The sequence below is a fragment of the Amphiprion ocellaris genome, chromosome 10 (assembly GCF_022539595.1).
Source record: "Amphiprion ocellaris isolate individual 3 ecotype Okinawa chromosome 10, ASM2253959v1, whole genome shotgun sequence".
Classification (NCBI taxonomy): Eukaryota; Metazoa; Chordata; class Actinopteri; family Pomacentridae; genus Amphiprion; species Amphiprion ocellaris.
Window position 1 is genome coordinate 19,935,341 of NC_072775.1, and position 7,246 is coordinate 19,942,586.

Sequence of the window (7,246 nt, forward strand, 5' to 3'; positions counted from 1 at the left end):
ATAACAGCTAAAGAAGGGAAATAGCAAAGATTAAAATAAACATTGGTAAATAAATACACTTGTACAAAATTACAACAGAAAGTTGTAATTTATTTTTATAAAGTAAGTAATTTTTTTGTTGTTGAAAAAAAGCACAAAAGCCAAGGTATTAGCTACTGCTTCTAAAAATCTCTGACATCCAGCCAAACATATACAAAAAAGAATCAGACAAAAAATCAATAGTTTTTTGTCCTTTGAGTGTTTATTTTTGCTGTGTTTTCATTGTTACAGACTACACTTAATGGGCATGATCTGCTGTTATGGATCCCATTTTCTTTCTCTGTTTGTTGTATGCTTTTAAACAAAGGTCAATTACCTGTTGATGAGTACCTTTGAAAAAGTCAATGTGAAAGTGGTCCAAAATGTAACGTGATCACTCCCTGTGTCAATTTTAATGTATATTTGTGTGGGGGGAATGATGAGGTCAAGGCTTTATCTCAAATTAAATTCCTGTGGCCATTCTGCATTAAACAAGATATTCCACTGAGTTGGTCTGATTCAGTCATTCCTATAGTTTCATCAGAACTGTCAGTGATGCACAATATGAGTAACCTCTTACTGAGAGGTGATGACAATTTGTGTTTGACACAATATAAAGCAATGTAACTGACATAGTCATGTACCAATCAAACGGTACAATCTTTTTTTTTTGGTCTTCTCTCTCCTTTATTAATTCTCATTTATGTGAACTTTCCATTCATTTTTTGTAATGATCATAAGACAAACATCCCCTAGAGGTCACTATATCACAAGAATTTATTGCACCGAATTGCATCAAATGGAAACAATCATAAACCACCATGTGTTGCTTCAGACAAAAGCTTTGGAACAGCATCTTTCAGATTTGCTACCCACACTGAACCCTTGTTCAGTTCTTAAAGTCCCTGTTTAAGAGACCATTATAGCTTCAGAGAATGTCAACACATCTTGGGCAGCAGATCAACACTGTTTATAAAAAGCAGTTCTTTAACCAGTGCACTGTTGCTCAAATCCACATATCTGTGCTGTTTAACATTGCTGTTTTGAGTTTTGTAAATCAAGAGAGAATTTCCACAAGGGCATGATTTAACTCTCACAAACTCAATTAGCATATTTGATGAAGATGACAGACTACTTAGATGACCATATGAGGAGTTGTAATTATATAAAACAGGAAAAGGATTTTACATAATACATGAGCTATGAATGAATAAATGTATATTTCCTTGGTTACCTGAAAGTAATTCTCTGACAAATAAATATGCAGTGTGCCATTCTGAATAGTAGTAATACTCATGTTTGTTCTAAATACTGTTCTAAAGTGTTATGTCTTAACCTGAATGTTCAAACTAATGATTGTAAGCTATTCACTTTGGCAAGGTAATACAACATTGTTATGTATGGTTTTTGATCTGCTAAAGGGAGCCCAGGGCCTTAACAGAAATTTAGGTCACAATAATTTTATTGATTTGCATGTCCATTACTCACACAAAGTGTTGCTCAAACCCAGTGGACTTCATTTTCAGTTCTGCTCGAGATATTAAAATTTCCAAACGTAGCAGCTTTTATGAAGGATTGCAGTAAGCATATAGGAATATTATCATATTTTGATCTGCATGTGAGACGATGCTGCTATAGACTTTGCACATCCTCTTTTAAAAAGACTATTTGTCTGCACATACCCTTTTGCACTGTCTGTGTATATTCACATTTACTATTTAAGTATGTACAAGTAGATGCGAGTGTCTAACCAAGTGTGTTCTCTAAATAGATTAATCATAGCACTAGGTAGGGACACAACAAACTAAGAATTTCATTGCAGTGATATCTTGTTTATTGCTACATATGGCAATAAAGTCACAGAACGTTGAATTATTTTTTTAAATGTATAACTTTTAAATGTGATAATGACACATCTCCCATTTTCTTATATAGCATTAAATTCCATCCCTGCCTATATTGCTGATATTTTTAAATTGAAAAGTGAAGTGTTTTCAGTTTCAGAGTGACTTGGGAGCTAATTCAGAACACTTGAGAGTGCTAATGTGTGAGCTACTGCAAGAATGTCAGGGCATCATATAAGCTAAAACACGACCATTTTGAATCAATTTTTTCAACATTCAACACAGATCTCAGAGAGCTTTCACTTGTGGGTCTATAATATATTAATAGGAAAACACTTGAATACAGATGCCTTTTGTAACAAGTTATGAAAATAGTTATTTTTCTTGCTGCAAATACATTAATCTATTAAAGTGTGAGGACCTTGTTTCCTTGGAGTTGATAACAGCACTTGAAATGATTTAATAGCTGGAACTTTAGCAATAGAAAAGGAGTGAAGAGCTCCACCGAAATAGTCAGAAAAGGTCAGTGGCCTGATCCAGGCTCAGCTATCTTAAATCACTAAGAGGCCATTGTACAGCAAGGCCAGTGGTTGTCTGCGCTCCACTGGTTACATCCTTAGATGGTAGTTTGAACTGCAGTGTCTGGATGGCACCCATTCATTCCACCCACCCTTCCTGCTGTAATTAGTTCAGTTTGCTCCTGAAACAATGTTTCCTCTCATGCATGCTCAGATTTACCCCTAGAAACAAACAAACAAACAAACAAAAAATCCCACTCTTTCCCCTTATAAATTTGTATTGAAGGGTTTATCATGTTTGCGATTTGTTTTTATGTAGTTTCGTATTTTTATGTTAAAGCATCTCTTCTAGTGCACTCAAACACAACAAACCCTGTGTGAGAGACCAAGAAAGTCAGACAAAACAGACACAGTGCATTTTCAGAGTCTTATTTCACCAGACCCTAATGTCAATAACCACCAAATGACTTTAATGTGCATATGACTGCATTTAGGCGACAGGACAAAATAGAAGCTCTTGTTTGTTGTCTGTAAAACGGAGCTTAAAAAAAGAAGCCAGAATGGTCGCAGTAAAATTAGCTTTAGGCAGCTTTTCAAGTTAACCTGTGATAGTACTTTGCTTGATGATCTCTAAAAATAAACAGAGCTCATGTTGAATTATATATTTGCTTATGACTGAAGCTTTTAAAGGAAGACATAAAGTGTTCCTGACCACTTACTTTAGTTGTTTTGTATTTTTAATAGGTAGTCTCTGTTAGATGCAAGAGAGATCTTTGACAGTGAAAACAAAGATCAATGAAAACACACAGTTTAGGTACAATAAGTAGAAAACAATTAAAAGTAGCATCCAGAAGTCCAGAGTCTAATGTACACAAATCTGCAAACTGAATCAGATGTTTTAGTCTTACAGTTTTGCATATATGATCATATACAGTCGAGAACAAAAGTTTACATACACTGGTAAAGGTCATGTATATCATGGCAATCTAGAGTGTCTAATGACTCTTACAACTTTGATTTTTGTATGATGGAATCACTGAAGCAAACTAGTCTTTGACACAATAAAACAATTATGCATTTTGCTTCTTTCATAGATTTATTATAGATTTTGGAATTAGGGCTGCACGGTGGCCTGGTGGTTAGCACTTACTTTCGACTTGCAGCTAGAAGATCCCTGGTTCACGTTCCTGCCTTCTCACGATCTTTCTGCATGGAGTTTGCATGTTCTCCCTGTGCATGCGTGGGTTTTCTCCAGGTATTCCGGCTTCCTCCCACAGTCCAAAAACATGCTGAGGTTAATTGGTGACTCTAAATTGTCCGTAGGTGTGAATGTGAGTGTGATTGTTTGTCTCTATATGTAGCCCTGTGATAGACTGGTGACCTGTCCAGGGTTTCCCCTGCCTTCACCCTAAATCAGCTGGGATAGACTCCAGCCCCCCTGCGACCCTAATAAGGATTAAGCAGTGTAGAGATAATGGATGGATTTTGGAATTAGGACAAGTCAATGATATACATGGTCTTTACAAGTGTATGTAGACTTTTGTTCACCACTGTGAACATAAGATGGAAACTAAGGCAAAACATGAGGTCAAATGAGTAATAGAGAGACAGAATTCAATTTTCACTGTAAAGACGTGATTGGGCCCTCAAACCTCCCCACATTTTGGAGAGGTTTTCTGGTAATCTGACATTGCATTGCATCACTGCTCTGAAGTAAAGACATACACTTTATACATTGTTATTCTAACTGTGCATAAATAACCAGAATGATTAGAAAGCGCAATGATTTACCTAAAACTAAAAATGTAGGACATCCTCCCTGCATTTTGCCAGCAGGATGATAGTTCTTTTGATTCTATTACTCAGTTGCCTATGTGCAGTATTTGTAGCTATGAGTTTAAGACATAAGCAATAATACTATCTCTTCATTTCTCTCAGTATGTCTGGTACGCGGCCAGAAGATGTTTCTATGGGTTCATCTGTGGTTGATGGATACATATTCAATGATTTAAGAGCGGCTCCATCTTGTCTTCAGTAAAATAATGTGATCAGAGTTCAAGTGCAGAATATTCCCATCTGAAGTGGTTTTCTAGCGAGATACACCTGAAGGCTTTGGCCACAAGACTTATTAGTGTGGGAGAAATTCAGATGGAGGACATGCATTTGGTCCTCATGCCTGCAAGTAAAAAGGAAAATCAATAATTTAGAGTGTTTCATACATACTGCTCAGCTATTATAGTATTCATTGCTGCTTCCATTGTGCTGGGGCAGCTCTCAGAGGCTCTCACAGATCATTTGTAGCCAGATACCAAATTAGTCAAGAGGGAGATATAAAGCTCATCGTTTCAACTTGTGCAGTTCTGTGAAACAGACTGCGACTTAATATTTAAGTGATTTAAGGAAATTACATTTATTCAAACTAAAAAGATCAGAAGAAGTGTTAAATAATTAAATCATAATTAAACACAGAGTCTTCACTCTTTTCCTTTCAGTTCGTGTACATGTGATCTGAGCTTCTACTCACAAATGACACTGGACTCTGTGTGTTTACATAAAATGTCAAAATAGCTCATCAAAATGACTGAATTCCCTGCTGGCAAGTGTAAATATCTTACACATTCTGCTATATAGTGCATTGCTGTGTGAAATAGCTTTAAAGACATGACCCTGAATGGATGTGCCATGTTGTGTACTGTAGTCACAGTTATAACAGCATGTTAAGTTTGCCATTTGCCAAAATGGAAAGACCTGCAGGCGGCTCGCTCTTGTGTCACATCCCTTGTGACACAAACTGCTTGCCTGAAAAGATGCAGAGCCAATTGCAGTGCCAACAAAATCATGTGTCAGTACATATGAAGCCACCTGCATAAATTATATAGTCAAATGGGAGGTTATGAAATAGAGTTGAAAGTTAATAATATATCTGAACAACCATTTAGTTCCAGATCCAGCAGCTCCCTGCTGCATTATGTTTATCAGAGGTGCTCATCCACCAGGCAGGGCAGGTAATTGTCATCATTATGCTAGAACACAAATGGAACATCGCTATGAAATGAACTGCAGAGTGGCAAAACCCTCACAGCAGATTTACCAATCATTGCTGCTATCAGTGTTGTTTACACCAAAATGGAGTGCAACAGGATGGGCAAAGTAACGTATTTTGAATGAGGGGAGTTCCAAATTTGGTCAGCAGATGGTGGCAGAAGGCTGAAGATAACACACACTTAGTCTGCACTGTGCAGTTAAAAACAAGCATGCACACTGCCTTTGCATTCTGATGATGTGTTATATATTGTAAGTTTACAGAAGATAATAGTAGTCTCTGTCAATAAGTATATCTGTTAAGGAAATTCTCCACATTTGGTGAGGTCTCCTTCCTCAACGAGCATGATGCGAAGTCCCGGTCACGAAGCATGCTGTTTACTTGGAACCATCACTCATCTTGAAAATAATAAGTAATGATCATTATCTTCAAAACAGCAGGTTCTTCTCTCTACTGAATTCATAACTGCTCAGACATGATGCTGCTGTACCAAAGAATGAAGACTTCTATGTCACATTGCAGCAGCTCAGTCATGTTCATTATCATCTCAGCAGTCACAACAGGTCTGGTTACATAATGAGGAAGATAAACAGAATTAGGTAAACATGCAAAAGAAAACCATGATTCACAAGTAATGCAATAAGTAAACGCCACCTATTTAGACTGTGTGAGAAATGATCGGCATTGTAGTTGCCTTTTAAAAATACAGAACATGTGAAGAAAAGCAGTTCCTGAATTATCTGCATCTTGTCCCTTGAAAATACTTTGATGGTAAAAGCAATATCCATCTCCAGTCTGAAGTAGTGTTTCCAACTGTAACACTGAGTGCAATAAAAATGATTGTTGCACTCTGTATTATTAATGTGTGAGCAAAGAGTTTTATGAGCCACAGGCTGCCTTAAAGCTCAGAAACTGAAATGCTTTCATTTCTTTTGCAATATATTTGAATGACTTTACATGTTCTAGATACACAGTCATACTTCTTCACAGTTTCTCTTTCCAGCACTGAAAAGCCAGTACACTTTGACCTGGAAGCATGACGCCAAACGTATCTGCTTTTTGTTTGTAGCAGTGTTTAATCAGGCCTTATCAGCAGCAGCAGCAGCACACTGCTGCAACAACAGTTGGATCTTGACTGATGGTGACAGTCATCTGGCCTTGAGCAGCTGTTGTTGTAGTGTGCATTCAAACCAGCAGGTGACTCTGTCTCTTTCTTTACTGAGGAGAAAAATCAAACGTGAGCCCAGATCACACACCAGTTCTTATGAGATTCTTTAATGGAAAACCTTTTAGACATGTAGTGAGGTTTGATAGAGCATGCAGGGACACATCAATAGAAATGTGGGTGTAGATCCACTCTGTAACATGCTTTTAGATGTAGGCCCTAAGTTTAATTTCTACTAATGGTGATTTGTGTATTCTTTTTCCTTTACTTCCTAATAAATGCAATGTAGGTCTAGAGAATTGGACATCAGAACCTACTGCACAATATTAACCAGGCCTTTTGTGCCACTGGTGGTACAACTGAGGAGAAGCTTGTAGCATTTTAATAGTATTTCTTACAATGGTGCAATGAAGTTCCTTAAAAGCACATAGTATGCGTTGCCAACGTGCGCGTCCACGTGCGCGGGCGTGTGAGCATGTGAAAGTGCGGCTCCAACCTGCATGGGATGGAATAGCTCCGGGGGGTTAGGAGACAGTAACAACCACCAACAAATGGCTTTCCCTCATCTAATTGCCGCATCCACTTTTACATGTTGCAGTAGCGACTTGTGCGGTTGCATAACCGCCAGGTATGTTATTATGATGATGTGCACGTTGCG